Below are 16,343 nucleotides of genomic sequence, written 5' to 3' on the forward strand. Positions count from 1 at the left end.
GAGTTCCTTCTTCAGCTGGTTGATCTTCGTTGAATCTTTCCCTACGATCAAAATATCGTCTACATATAATAGAAGAGCAACAAAATCTCCTTCAGAAAACTTCTGAATGTAGACACACTCATCTGCTGCAGTTTTCTTGTACCCTTGACTCACCATGCACGAGTCAAACTTCTTGTACCACTGCCTAGGTGCCTGCTTCAAACCGTACAAACTTTTCTTCAACTTGCATACGAGGTTATCTCCTGAAACCTCAAAACCTTCTGGTTGCTCTATATAAATTTCTTCATGTAAATCTCCATGAAGAAAAGCTGTCTTTACATCCATCTGTTCAAGCTCCAAGTTCATACTTGCGACCAACCCAAGTATGACTTTAATTGAAGTCATCTTGACTACTGGTGAAAATATCTCGTCAAAATCAATCCCTTTCTTCTGTTGAAATCCTTTGACTACAAGCCGTGCTTTGTATTTCACCACTTTTTCACTACCATCCTTTTTCAACTTGAACGCCCATTTGTTTTTCAGTGCATTCTTCCCGCGTGGAAGTTCTACGATCTCATAAGTCTGATTTTTCTGCAGAGAATCCATCTCATCTTGCATTGCGAGCAACCATTTTTCTTTATCCTTATGAGTTACTGCTTCATGAAAACTCTCTGGTTCTCCATCTTTAGTAAGTAGAAGGTACTCGGATTCTGGATATCTACTCAATGGAATCCGACCTCGTTCAGATCTATGAACTTCTGGAACATTCTGAGGAGATCCACCATCATCTTGACCTTGTGATGTGCTGGAACGTCTGGCAGATGGGGTTGTGGCTCCCCCTGCTCAACACCGGCATTTTCCTTATTATCTTCTACTTCTAGCATTTCTTCTTGCACTGAAAATTCATTTCTCATTAATGATTCCGTTGTTGCCTCTGGCACCTGAGCAGCAACATTTGTCTTCTGAGATATTGTGGGCTTTTCAATATCTTCTATTGTCTGGCTTTCATGGAACACCACATACCTACTTCTGATCACCTTTTTCTCCTTTGGATCTCATAATCTGTATCCAAATTCTTCATCTCCATAGCCTATGAATATGCATGGAGTGGTCCTTGCATCCAGCTTCTGCCTGAGCTCCTTGGATACATGTGCGTACGCCAAACATCCAAATACTCTTAAGTGAGAGTATGATAGATCCTTTCCAGACCAAAGTTTCTCTGGAACTTCAAAATTCAGTGGTACTGATGGAGATCGGTTGATCAAGTAACATGCGGCTCTGACTGCTTCTCCCCAGAATGGCTTTGGCATCTTAGCCATACTGAGCATGCTCCGAACACGTTCCATGATTGTTCGGTTCATTCTTTATGCTATACCATTGTGTTGACGGGTACGTTGAACTGTCTTCTCATGTCGGATGCCATATGATCTGCAATAGGCATCGAACTGTCTGGAGGAGTATTCACCACCGTTGTCGAATCGAAGACACTTTAACTTCTTTCATGTCTCACGTTCTACCATGACATGAAACTGTTTGAAGTAATCGAACACCTGGTCCTTCGTCCGCAAGAAATATACCCACACCTTTCGAGAAGCATCATCGATAAACGTCAGAAAGTATCGATTGCCGCCAATTGATTCAACCTCTAAGGGACCGCAAACATCAGAGTGTACCAGACTGAGTAACTCTGATTTTCTCGTTGAAGAGGAATTAAACGAGACTCTATGCTGCTTACCAAACAGACAATGATTGCAAGGATCTAGTGCATCTTCCTTGTCTACATTGATAAGCTTCTTCTTTATTAGGGTAGACAACCCTTTCTCACTCATGTGATCGAGTCTCTGGTGCCATAAATTTTGTGAAGCCTCCTTTTCTGCAACATTAAGGCCGTCTGTGCAGATCTTCACATGAGTCTTGTACAGTGTGCCACAAATGTGTCCCCGAGCAATTATCATAGCGCCTCTTGACAATTTCCATGTGCCTCTACTGAAATGACTATCATAGCCCTGTTTTTCGAGAGCTACCCTAGAAAGTAAATTCAGCCGAAGATCTGGCACATGGCGGACATCCTTCAAAGTGATTGTGCTCTCGGAACTTGTCTTTATCTTGACATCACCAATTCCGACAATCTCAGCGGAACTGGAATTTACCATCTTCACAGCTCCAAAGTCACCAGCTTTGTATGTTGTGAAGTATTCCTTGTATGGAGTCACGTGGTAGGAAGCTACAGTATCTACTACCCATTCCGTGTCTTCTCGTGAGACGTGAAGGCATGTCTCATCATGGGTTGAACAATAAGCTACATCACCAGTGATTGTAACTAATGTTTCTCCACCCTTATTCTTCGGCTGTGAACTGCTTTGACATTGTTCCTCTTTCAATCTATAGCAGTTCTTTTTCATATGTCCCTCTAATCCAAATGATGGCATTTATATGTTGGTTTTCTGCCATTAGCTGACCTGCCCCTGCTCTTGCTTCTGCCTCTCCATTTATTTTTGCTACTCATTCGCTGTCTCCCCCGATTCTCTGTAACAAAGGCATGGGTCTGATCTGTGCCCATGTCTTTTCTCCTTTCCTCTTCACTGAATAGGGCATCCTTGACCATTGACATGGTAAGTTTGCCATTCGGGGCTGAGTTGCTGAGTGTTAGTACCAGCTTTTCCCAACTATCGGGAAGGGAACTAAGTAGCAGTAGCGCCTGAACTTCATCGCCAAGTGGCATCTCTACAGACGATAACTGGTTGACCAAGCTCTAGAACTCACTGGTATGCTCGGCAACTGAAGTTCCACTTTTAAGCTTCATGTTGACTAAACGCCTCATCATCAGGGCTTTATTCCGAGCAGTCTTGGCCTGGTACATGTCCTCCAACTTTTTTCGGAGGACATATGTGTCTGTCTCTTGTGCAACATGGTGGAAGACACTATGATCAATCCATTGACGGATCTGACCAATAGTTTTTCGGTTTGATTTCTTCCACTCTTTCTCTTTGGCAGAATCAGGGTTTATACCCTTCAATTCAATAGGATCGAACAAATCCTTGCAGCTGAGGAGATCTTCCTGTAAGACCCGAATAATTGTAGTGTACATGTGTGTATATAAGTTACTCAGTTTTGGGGTTTTGGTTGCACATAATTAAAAAGAGAAAAGATGCTGAACTGGGAGGTCACGCGCCGCGCGGCTAGGTGGCGCGCCGCGCCATCTGTCTGCGACAGATTCCTTCCTTCTTTTTAAAATAGATATTTTGAGGGCAATTGTGTAATTTCACTTTGGGGTCGAATTTAATACCCTAGATCAGTTTTGGGGAGCTCATTTACTACTCCCACAACAACTTCATCTTCTTCAATTAAACTCTAGAGAGAGAGTGCAATCCTTGAGTGTGAAAGCTCCATTAAAGGGTGAAGGAGGTTGAATCGGGTCTCGGTGCAAGTTATAAAGTCGTTCATCTAGTCGATAGCTACGTGGTGATTGTGTTGGTAAGTTTTAAAACCCAATTTCTTACTTTAATTGCTTTAAGGGTTAGGGTTTGGGCTAGTGATGAACCAAAGACCCATTTTGTTAGTATTTTGGGGATTTTGGGTGAATATGGGTTATGAAGGCTCATTGATGACTAACCTAGGGTTTGAATGTGTTAATTGGACTTTTGAGTCTTAAATTTAGTTAGTTAGTGCTAGAACACTTTAATAATATGTAAATGGGTGTTATTGGGTATGGATGACCCAAATGGGTGTGTTGACCTTGAAATGGGTCAAATGAGTCTTTAATGACCTAAGTGGCCTAGCAATTATGAAAATGAGTTAGCCTTGTGACCTAAATGTGTTTTAAACCTATCTTGACGAATGATTAGGGTTTTGGTGTGTGTTGACCTAATTTAGGGTTAAGGGTGCAAATGGGTTGAAATTGCACCATTGGGTCAAAATGGCTTAGAATGGTGAAAGGGTTGGGTTGACCGACTTGAGTTGTGTTTAATGAGGTGTATGATATGATAGGTACGTTACTTTGAGGTCTTGCAAGCTCGGGTATCTTTTCACAAGACTTTGAGGTGAGTGGAATAATTATATGCGTATGTATATAATGTATCTATTTGTTGTAACGTGAAAGGTGTAGTGTCGAGGTGTTAAGACACCACGTTTCACGTGAAGAGTGTAGCATCGAGGTGATAAGATGCCACTCGGGTGTAGCATCGAGGTGTTAAGATGCCACCTAGGAGTGTAGTGTCGAGGTGTTAAGACACCACTCCGTAAAATAATGAGTGTTGCATCGAGGTGTTAAGATGCCACTCGGGGTGATGTGCCGAGGTGTTAAGGTGCCACCCTAGGGGTTAGTGGTGCGAGGTGTTAAGTGCCCTAACGGATGTTATGAACACCGATGGCGTTTTCGCGAGCGCCGTTCCCTTGTACTATTGGTCGACCATGGTTATTTGTGTTGTAAGCATATCATATTATTCAAGTTATATTTATATGCGGTTGTTATGCTAGCTTGGGGGTATTGGTGAATTATAGCTTGTTATGGCGACGATAAGCTAATGTTGTTTGCTAGCATGTTTGCGGTTGTGTAAGTGTATGCAAGTAGGTATAATTATATATGTATTCGTATAATTATTGCATTCACTAAGCTTTGCTTACCCTCTCGTTGTTTACCATTTTATAGGTTCGGTTTTGGACAAGGGTAAGGGCATCGTTTTGGACTAGAGATCCCGCTTGATGCTAGGGGACGCTTTTGGCTTTAGTAGCTCTTGGAGTTTGACCGATAGTTGGGTAGTTTAATCCCAAACGCCATGCTCATTGTGTAGTTTGGAACTTAAACTTTTTGGTGGTCGAAACTCGTAAATTGTATTAAACTCGTAAAACGGCCGATGTGGGCCCCACTTGTAAAACATCACTTTTATGTTTGAATCGTGATAGTTTTACATATTTGAATGTGTGGTTAAAAGCGTGTCGTCTAAAAATGTCGGGAACTAGCCGATCTTTTTCGCATTTTAAAACTTTCCGGACAGACCACTTTGGCGCGCCGCGCCCCTACCTGGCGCGCCGCGCGGGTATGCTGCACAGGAAATTTTTTTTTATTTTGTATTTTCGCGTGGTTTGGTCGAGGGTTGGTTTGGGTTGTTACACTTCCATCCGAGGTTTCCACAACGTGTAGTTTGTGGCTGTGAGCATAATCATAGCTCTCGAAGATGATGTTGACTCTTCTATGGACATTATCACCTTACAAATAATTTTTCAACACAAACGGGGTTGAATTGTAGAAAACAGAGATCACTGTTACGTCCGGAACGGTTGAAAATGGTGGAATAGACACTTCGCAGCTTAAATTCCACTTACGGGGCAAAATTATAATTTTTATAAACTTCAGGGACCAAAAATGAAATTCTGAAAATTTCAGGGACCAAATTGTAAAATTTCAGAATTGCTACAGTACTGCTACAGTACTGCTACAGGAACGTGATACAGTACTGGCAGCTGCTACAGTGAATTACTACAGGACTGCTACAGTGAATTGCTACAGGACTTTCTTCTCCGGCGAAAATTCCAGCACCGATCGTCTTCTCCGGCGAGATTCCGGCGAGTTGACCAAACTTTGACCGCGTTTTCTGGGCTCGTTATAACTCCGTTTAAGTTACCGTTTTTTGCATTGGACTCGGTTCGACGAGACGAATCCAATGGTACACTCAAAATTAGATTTTGAGGAAACTTCAGAAGACCCAAAAACTCAACCAACGTCTCTAACCAAGCTCTTGATACCACTTGTTAGGAAGAGAGGATCGCCTGGACGTTGGGAGATATAAATTTGAAAGAAAAATAACTCTATTACTCACAAGAATAGATTACACGAGTATTTACAAAACTCTAAAAAAAACTCTCAAACTCACACACACTATCTAGGTTGTGATTACACTTCTCTGAGTGATTTTGGGATGATTTACAATGAAAGTTTGCATCTCTATTTATAGCTAAGATCTTATAGCGGTAGATAGGTGTGAACGAGGAAGGTTGGCGGAAGTTGGCGGCCGTCATCGTGTTCAAGTTTGCCACTTCCATACGCGTTGTCAACGTCGGTAGCTTTGAACATCTAGATGACGGCTGGAACAGAGCCATCTAGATGACGGCTGAAAACCACTGGAAACCATCATAACCCAGGGTAATTGCCAAGTAATCCTGATTGACCAAGGGTTGACTGATTTTTGACCCATTTTGATTACTCGGATCTGATCTCTTCAAACTGAGTAATCGCCGATTTGTCCCCATGTAATACCTAGGTTTACAACACTGGTAGAGTTTGATTATTTTTGAGGATTTTTAGAATTCTTATTTGGTTTTATTTTTTTGGTATGATGTTGCAGAAATATGTCATGGTATCGATAGTGAAATTCGAGAAGGCCATAAGAGTTTTCCAAGTGGTCATTCTTCATGTAAGATTCTCTCATCATTGTTAATACATAATAGGTTTTGATCCCTTAAAGTGTAATGACAATGGAACTCATAACATGTTTAATTGTTGAATCCCTTAAGTCTATCATTTATATTTATCATTCCATTAAATTGAAAATTTGGTATGTTTTGCAGGGTCATTCGCAGGACTTGGTTTTTTGTCACTATATTTAGCTGGGAAAATTAAAGCTTTTGATCGTAGTGGTCATGTTGCAAAACTTTGCATTGTTTTCCTTCCACTTCTTATGGCGTCTCTTGTAGTTGTTTCTCGAGTTGATGACTACTGGCACCATTGGCAAGATGTATTTGCTGGTGGCATTTTAGGTTTGTTTCAATATATTTATATTTATGAATAAGTTTATTAAGTTATGTTGTATCTTATCTTTAAATGTTTCAAACAAAAATTAGCTATAAGAGAAACTCGACGACATGTCTAATACCACCCAACATGTGTTTACAATGCATGAAACTTCTTATTTTGCTACTGGTAAACTTGTTTATGCTTATAACTGTATTGTCCATTTACAGGTCTCACTGTCACCACATTTTGCTATTTACAGTTCTTTCCAGCCCATATCACACTGAAGGTAGTTTGTTCGTATGTTTGCGTAACCTTTGGGACCAGTTTCTTTATTTTTTATTTTTATTAACTTTATATCTTGGTTTCAGGGTGGGGTCCATATGCTTATTTACGGGCTCTTGAAGAGACACGTTCTAACCGTCGGGTGAATCATCCCGGAGGTGAAGTTGGGTCAAACCATCAACCTGTGCAGAACATTCATGGGCTCGGCCTGCTTTCTTTGGATTACCAGCCCAATTCCTTCCAAAATGACGTAGAATCTAGAAAACTTTAATATTTGCCTGAAAATATGAGAACTTTTAGTAGCTATTAGCTTTCTTGATAGAGTTCTTGTGCATGAAGCTTATTTGAGACTTGTAGATGAAATTCGTATCAAACAGTAAATATCGTAGATCCTTGGTGTGTTTGTTCATGTAAAAAAAAGGCTGTAAACTGTTGCGAGACTTTTCGTAGCTTCAATTTTTTTTAACGGCTCAGTATTACATTTTCATCTATATCTAATCTTAAAATAAGAAAAATTACATATAGAATCAAAAAGCTCGGATTACTTCATCGAGTGACTGTTGAAGACAGTGCTATTCAGAATACTTCAAAGACTCGAGGTAGAGGCTGCAACGTTTTAGAACAACTTGGATTTAAATTCTTTTGTTCCAATATTCAAACTAAAGCATCCAATCAGACCAAGAACTAGAAGCAGGAAAGTTGAAATAAATCCACATGCGCACCCTTTTCCACACTTGTGAAGCCGTAGAGCATCCAAAAAGAACAAGACCGGCTTATTAGTAGGGTTTGCCTCGTGCTACTGATGTCTTTGTTCAAGTTTTGACTCTGACAATGTTGACATATATGATTTGTGCAAGTTTGTTTTAAGACAAAATTGGCGAGTATTGGTAGGGTTTGCCTCGTGCTACTGCATTTGGGTTCTAATATATCAAGATTCGGGATGATTACTGTAACGAACCGACCTTTTCGACTTATATTTGTGCTTATTACTTTCACGAAACTGCGTATTTGTGCGTACTGTGTTAGATTATAATCTGGGATCATTATTCATGTTAATTACTTTCGTTAATACCTTACAACGTGTTATTAAGTACTTAATCACTTAACTTGATCCTCGAATGCTTCTATGACCGTTAGTGTCACTTGACGTTTAGAACGAGCTGTGTACTTTGTGCACGTTAAACTTTTGTCATAATTGGAGCGTTATGACTACTTAAAACTAATTGTTATTTTCTAATGACAATTACTTGGCTTATTGGTTGCTTAATTACGCTTAAAATTTACTAATGCACACTAGTTAGTCTTATTGGACTTTTTAACTTCATGGACTTAGATCCACCCTACTCTAGTTAATGGACCATTAAATTAGCCCAACTTTAATGAATTTATTATCCATTAAGATGTAGGATAAAAACCCATTAAGATGAGCCAACATACTAGCATTTTTGTTAGCCATTACTACACATGTTGCATGGGATCCCAACAACAAGCACCACCTTTGTACCACCACCATGCAAAAAGCAAAAGTTGTCCCCCTTGTCCCCTCCCTAAACCGTCGGCCACCTAGCACCCCTCCACCACTATAAATGCAAGCCTCATTCTTCATTTCACACTTCATTTCATTCTCATTTTACACACACTTGCTCTCTAATTTTCTCTCTAGTCTTTCTCACACTAAAATTGTAAGTTCTTAAATTTTCTTCTTCTTCTTCTCTTTTTCTTCTTTATTACGACATCATCATCATCATCATCATGAGATCGAGCTTTTTAGCTTTTTAATCTTTTTATATCTTGTAGATTCAAACTTTGATTTGAATCATTCAAGAACATAAAAGATTCAAGCTTTCTAGCTTTGAATCTTCATTACTTTCATGGATCTAAACTTTATAGCTTAAGATCACTTTGTTTTTGTTAAAAGATCAAAACTTGTGTTTATGATCTTCATGAAACTTAAAGATCTAGCTTTTTGCTTTAAAGATCTTCAAGAACATAAAAGATTCAAGCTTTCTAGCTTTGGATCTTCATTACTTTGTTGGATCTAAGTTTTGTAGCTTAAGATCTTATTATTTTGTTAGAATATCAAAACTTCTGTTTATGATCTTCATGAAACTTGAAGATCTAACTTTTTGCTTTAAAGATCTTTAAGAACATAAAAGATTCAAGCTTTCTAGCTTGAAATCTCATATGTATTGTTAAGGAATCCAAGCTTTCTAGCTTAGGGTTTCATTATTTTGTTTGATCTAAGTTATGTAACTTATGGTCTTGCTTGTTTGATTTGAATCAAAGTTTATAGCTTTACTTTTGAATAGAACTTGTATTTGTGTTAGAACTAAGAACATGATGTAACCTTGGTTCATCATCCATCTAAAACTCTTAAGTGAGTTATAATTCTTCTTATTCTTGACATTGTGTGTTGATGGTTGAAACTTGGTTAAAGTGATACTAAAACATCAAGAGTTGTACACTTAAAGCTTACACGCATCAAGGATGAGAACCGTGATGAGCATCAAACAAAAAGAAAACCACCAGAGCACTTGTTTCTGTTTTTCAGGGTCTGATCAGACTCCTGAGGCTTCTAAAAAGTTAATTTCCAGATAGTTCGGTTCGATTATATGACTTTTCGTTTAAGACTCGCCTAAATACGATATACGGTTTAGGATTTATAGCCTTCCCAAAATCACTACGCCTTTGTAATGATGTGCTGAAATTTCTGACCTACTCGCGCTTTATCCGTCGCCACGGTCAAACGACATCGAGTTAGGATCTGAAAATTGGAAAGCGGTAAAAGGACACACATACGGAGCCTTGGCCACTGACCACGCGTCTTTTCAATTTGTATAGAGGTCGTAGCAGTTGTCCGATGTCAGCCCTTTATTTCGGTCTCTATTCTTGTTGAAAACTTACCTTATCCTTTATGTATGATGATAATGATGATGATTAGGACTTTACTTACGTACTTTTAAACCTTTTGGGACAAATTAATGACTTAGTAACCTTTGAATTAGGTTGAGGACCTTTCGGACCGACTTACTACTTGCTTACTTTTTCATATCGACTTTTACCGCATTTTCACTGTGAGTTATAGCTCCCTTTTTACTTTAACTATTTTTGGGACTGAGAATAAATGTGCTTTTTATGTTTTACATACTAGACACGAGTACTTAAACTTTATATATGTGTGGGTGATATAACGGCACAAAGATTCCCCTTAGCACGGTAACGTTTAGTCATTGGTTTTTGAACCGGTGAACGCGAATCTTAGATATGGATCCATAGGGTTTGATATCCCCACTCGGGCTAGTCGCGCTAGCATTTAACGGGTGTTTAATACTTCGTAAACTTATGCACTCGCCAAGTGTAGTTTTAGGGGGTGATATTTATATTACTTTGTTAAGTTAGTTACCGGGTGCCCACGGACAAGCATATACTTTTCATATTGTTTTGAATACGAAATCTCGTGGTCTACATTATATCGTTGTTTATAAAAACTATAGCTCACCAACATTCGTGTTGACATTTTAAAGCATGTTATTTCTCAGGTGCTTAGACGTTGGTGCTTCCGCTGTTAGACTTGCTGTTATAGACTCGCTATGTTAGACTTCCGCTGCATTGTTTAGAGATGTCTCAGTCATGAAACCTTTACTTTGCATTCACAACTTATGTTACATTTGAACAATGGATTTGTAATGACCTTTGTGTCACGTACTTATGTTAATGCTTTCTATTCGTAGAAGCACGTTATCTTTTGTAAAACATTTGACGTTGGTAAAAACATTATCTTTCCACGAATGCAAAACTTGTTTTTAAACAGCATATAGTGTTGTAACCGTGTAATGATCATGTTGTTGATGATCCGTACACGTTGATTTTGTACGGGGCATCACATTTGGTATCAGAGCATTGGTTGTAGGGAATTAGGTTGCATTAGTGTGTCTTGACCGAGTCGAGTAGGATTCACTAATAGGACTAATCTACAACTTGCTCATTTACCTGTTTCTGCGGAACTACTGCATGCTACTGCTTACTTTTACTGCTATGTGAACTTACTGTATGCTATTGCTTATTCTCGTTACTGCATGCTACTATCTGCTTTTGATTGCATGTTACTTCGGTATGATACTGTTATTATTGCCATGATATGTACTACTGTAGACGATCTAGGCTGCGGTAGTTACTATGCATGATTACGTGCTTGCTATATATCTTACTGACATGGAATAAGTAATTGATTGCTATATTACTATAGCATTATTACTTATTGGGTGAAGAATTTTGACTTGAGTCAAAAATTTTGTCTGGAAGATCAATGGCAAACGGAAAAGGTCCAAGAAAAATGCCCACTGCAGCACAGATCGAGAATGTGGTAGCTGCTCAAGTAGCCGCAGCTATGGCGGATGCCAACCCTGCACAAGCTCCAATGGCTAACCGAATTGCTCAGAACGGGTGCACTTACAAAGAGTTCATGAGTTGCAAGCCAAATACCTTCAGCGGAACGAAAGGTCCCTTTGGGTTGACAAGATGGCTTGAAAAGCTCGAATCGGTATTTCGGGTTAGCAACCATTCCGACACGAACAAGACTAAGTACGCCTCATGCACGTTGTCAGATAGCACTTTGACGTGGTGGAACACGTTCGCCCTGCTCGGGGAATTGATGAATCATATGCAACACCCTGGGAGGAGTTTAAGAGGGCTATGATCGAGGAGTACTGCCCCAGAACCGAAATTCCGAAGATGGAGATGGAGTTTTGGGGATTGAAGGTTCAGGAACTGACCTCGATGGTTATGATAGGAGATTCTTAGAGTTACCCTTAATGTGCCCCACAATGGTTACTCCTAAGTTCAAACGGTTGGAGAGGTATATGTGGGGACTTCCCAAAGATATCCAGGGAAATGTCACTTCTTCGAAACCAGCAAATGTCCCAGAATCTATGTGCATGGCGCACACCTTGATGGATCATGTTATCCGTCAAAAGCCAGAGAAGGTGAAATCAGAATCGAGATCTAGTAATGGAAAATGCAAACGGGATGGAAACAAGGGTAAAGGTTTTGATCAGAACCCAGCCAAGAGACATGAGAACTTTAAGGGAAACAATGACTGGAGGAACCCTAACCCTAACTACAAAGGTAGCCTTCCTCAGTGTAAGAGATGCTACAAGCATCATACTGGATACTGCAACGTAGTGTGTGACAAGTGTAAAAGGACTGGACACATCGGCACAGATTGTAAGATCAACACCCCAGCTGTGAGGACAAACCCGAATGGACCGAGGAAGTGCTATGAGTGCGATCAGCAGGGCCACTTCAAGAAGAATGTCCTAATAAGAAGAAGGATGGCGGGCCAGCACGTGGAAGAGTCTTCAACATGAACGCCAGAGATGCCCACAAGGATCCTGACTTGGTTACAAGTACATTCACTATCAATAAACTATTAGCTTCTGTCTTGTTTGATACTGGTGCCGATAGGAGTTATATATGTAGACACTTTTGTTCTAAGTTAGATTGGTCATTAGTTCCTATGGAGGAGAGTCATCTTGTTGAGGTAGCCAATGAAAAACTTAAGAAAGTTGACCAAATTGGCTGAGTAGGTATAATAAACTTAGCTGGTGTAGATTTTGAGATTGATTTGATACCCATTAAGTTGGGGGCTTTGATGTGATAGTTGGAATGGACTGGCTGTCCAAGGTAAAGGCAGAAGTTATCTGTGGTGAGAAGATTCTTCGTATACCTCGCGAAGATGGTGAGCCACTAATTGTTTACGGGGAGAGATGTAGCCCAAAGCCGAACCTTATTAGTTGCATGAAGTCACAAAAGGTCATGAGAAAAGGGTGTTTTGCTATTTTGGCGCATGTGAAGAAGTTAGAAACTGAAGACAAAAGCGTGAAGGATGTACCGATTGTGAACGAATTTCCTGAAGTCTTTCCAGAAGAATTGTCGGGATTACCCTCGCCTAGAACAGTGGAGTTTCAGATTGATCTAGTGCCGGGAGCTGCACATGTAGCTTGCGCACCTTATCGACTCGCGCCTTTTGAAATGCAAGCGTTGCAGAGTTAAATACAAGAATTGTTAGACCATGGATTTATTCGACCAAGTTCTTTGCCTTGGGGCGCTCACATTTTGTTCGTAAAGAAGAAGGACGGATCTTTCCACATGTGTATCGATTATCGCGAACTAAACAAGTTGACAATCAAGAATCGGTATCCCCTTCCTAGGATTGACGATCTATTCGATCAGTTGCAAGGATCAAGCATTTACTCCAAGATCGATTTGTGATCAGGTTATCACCAGTTGAGGGTGAAGGAGAGCGATGTACTTAAGACTGCGTTCCGAGCTCGTTATGGTCATTATGAGTTCCTGGTAATGCCATTCGGTTTAACTAACGCACCTGATGTGTTTATGGATCTTATGAACCGCGTATGCAAGCCGTACCTAGACAAATTCGTTATCGTCTTCATAGATGATATCTTAATCTATTCCAAAAGTGAAGCAGAACACGAACAACATCTTCGACTCGTGCTTGAACTCTTGAGACAAGAGCAAATCTATGCCAAATTCTCCAATTGTGAATTTTGGTTGAAGGAAATTCAATTTTCTTGGTCATATTGTGAGCGATCACGGTATCAAAGTAGATCCCACGAAAATCGAAGCCATTAGCAAGTGGGAAACCCCCACTACTCCTACTCATATCCGCCAATTTTTAGGCCTCGCCGGTTACTATCGTAGGTTCATCGAAGGTTTCTCTTTGATTGCGCGTCCTTTGACCGCATTAACTCACAAAGGGAAGAAATTCATTTGGGCGGCTGAACAAGAGTCGGCATTCCAAGCCCTGAAGCAGAAGTTAACCACCGCACGTATCTTATCCTTTCCCGAAGGAAGTGATGACTTCGTTGTATATTGCGATGCCTCGAAACATGGTTTTGGGTGTGTATTAATGCAACGAACAAAGGTTATTGCTTATGCCTCTCGACAACAGAAGATTCACGAACGAAACTACACGACACACGATCTCGAACTTGGTGCCGTTGTTTTCGCACTCAAACTGTGGAGACACTATCTTTACGGAACCAAAAGTACCATCTTCACCGACCACAAAAGCCTCCAACACATTTTCGATCAGAAACTACTGAACATGAGACAGTGACGTTGGATCGAGACGTTGAACGATTATGATTGGGAACTTCGTTACCATCCTGGCAAGGCAAATGTTGTATCCGATGCCTTGAGCCGAAAGGAGAGAATGGTACCTCTTCGTGTCCGAGCCTTAAACATTACCATTAATACAAATCTCAATAGCCAAATCCGTGTAGTCCAATAGGAGGCTCTCAAAGAGGAGAATATTTCTCAAGAACGTTTGAACATTCTAGTCTCTCGATTCGAGGTTAAAGAGATCGGACTCCGATATTTCACCGAAAGAATTTGGGTGCCTAGTTATGGGGATTTACGAAGCCTTATTCTAGACGAAGCCCACAAGTCAAGGTATTCGATTCATCCAGGAGCTGGTAAGATGTATCACGATCTCAAGGAACAATATTGGTGGCCAAACCTTAAAAGGGATGTTACTACTTATGTTGAAAAGTGTTTAACTTGTTCCAAGATCAAAGCCGAACATCAGAAGCCGTCTGGGTTACTTCAACAACCTGAGATCCTGCAATGGAAGTGGGAAAGGATAACGATGGACTTTATCACGAAGCTACGAAAGACGGTAGGCGGATATGATACCATCTGGGTTATTATTGACCGTCTTACCAAATCTGCTCACTTCCTAGCCATGAAGGAGACCGATACAATGGAAAAACTCGCACTGCTATACATAAAGGAAATTGTATCTTGTCACAGTGTACCCTTATAGATTATTTCAGACCGAGATGCCCGTTTCGCTTCTAGATTTTGGCGTTCCTTACAAGAGGCTTTGGGAACACGTTTAGACATGAGTACCGCATATCACCCGCAAACTGACGGACAAAGCGAACGCACGATTCAAACCTTGGTAGACATGTTGCGAGCTTGTGTTATTGACTTCAGAAAAACTTAGGAAAAGCATTTACCTCTAGCCAAATTCTCTTACAACAATAGTTATCACTCGAGCATTAATGCCGCACCTTTCGAAGCTTTATATGGCCGCAAATGTTGTTCTCTTATTTGATGGGCCGAAGTAGGTGACAAGCAAATCACCGGACCCGAACTCGTCCATGAAATAACCGAGAAGATTGTCCAAATTCAAGCAAGGCTCAAGATGGCCCGTGAGCGTCAAAAGAGATATGCCGACCTTAAACGTAAAGATATCGAATTCCAAGTAGGTGACTGCGTAATGTTGAAAGTCGCACCTTGAAAAGGTGTAATTCGTTTCAGAAAGTGTGGGAAGCTAAATCCTCGATATATTAGTCCTTTCGAAATCTTGGAGCGTGTTGGACCCGTTGCTTATCGTTTGGATCTTCCGACTCAATTGAGCTTAGTTCATCCCACTTTCCACGTATCGAATCTAAAGAAGTGTCTTGCTGAACCAGAACTTATCATACCTCTTGATGAGCTTACGATTGATGACAAACTCCACTTCGTGGATGAACCTGTTGAGATCATGGACCGTGAGGTCAAGACCTTGAAACGCAACAAGATTCCAATCGTCTGAGTCCGTTGGAATGCTAAACGAGGACCCGAGTTTACTTGGGAGCGAGAGGATCAAATGAAGCAGAAATATCCTCACCTCTTCCCGACTCTATCGTCTACCTCAGCTTAAAATTTTGGGACGAAATTTTCTTTAACATGTGGGTAACGTAACGACCCGACCTTTTCGACTTATATTTGTACTTATTACTTTTACAAAACTGCGTATTTTTGTGTACTGTGTTAGATTATATTCTGGGATCATTATTCATGTTAATTACTTTCGTTAATACCTTACAACGAGTTATTAAGTGCTCAATCACTTAACTTGATCCTCGAATGCTTCTATGACCGTTTGTGTCATATGACGTTTAGAACGAGCTATGTACTTTGTACACGTTAAACTTTTGTCATAATTGGACCATTATGACTACTTAAAACTAATTGTTATTTTCTAATGACAATTACTTGGCTTAGTGGTTGCTTAATTACGCTTAGTAATTTACTAATGCACACTAGTTAGTCTTATTGGACTTTTTACCTTCATGGACTTAGATCCACCTACTCTAGTTAATGGACCATTAAATTAGCCCAACTTTAATGAATTTATGATCCATTAAGATGTAGGACAAAAATCCATTAAGATGAGCCAACATACTAGCATTTTTATCAGCCATTACTACACATGTTGCATGGGATCCCAACAACAAGCACCACCTTTGTACCACCACCATGCAAAAAGCAAAAGTTGTCC

At 40.2% G+C, this 16,343-nt stretch overlaps 1 pseudogene; it reads left to right on the forward strand.

Annotated features, from left to right (window-relative positions):
- Positions 1 to 7,699, forward strand: part of LOC139900463 (lipid phosphate phosphatase 2-like) — a 145,977-nt pseudogene extending 138,278 nt beyond the window's left edge.
- Positions 7,700 to 16,343: the final 8,644 nt, after the last annotated feature.

Source organism: Rutidosis leptorrhynchoides, chromosome 3 (assembly GCF_046630445.1).
Source record: "Rutidosis leptorrhynchoides isolate AG116_Rl617_1_P2 chromosome 3, CSIRO_AGI_Rlap_v1, whole genome shotgun sequence".
In the NCBI taxonomy this organism is placed as follows: domain Eukaryota; kingdom Viridiplantae; phylum Streptophyta; class Magnoliopsida; order Asterales; family Asteraceae; genus Rutidosis; species Rutidosis leptorrhynchoides.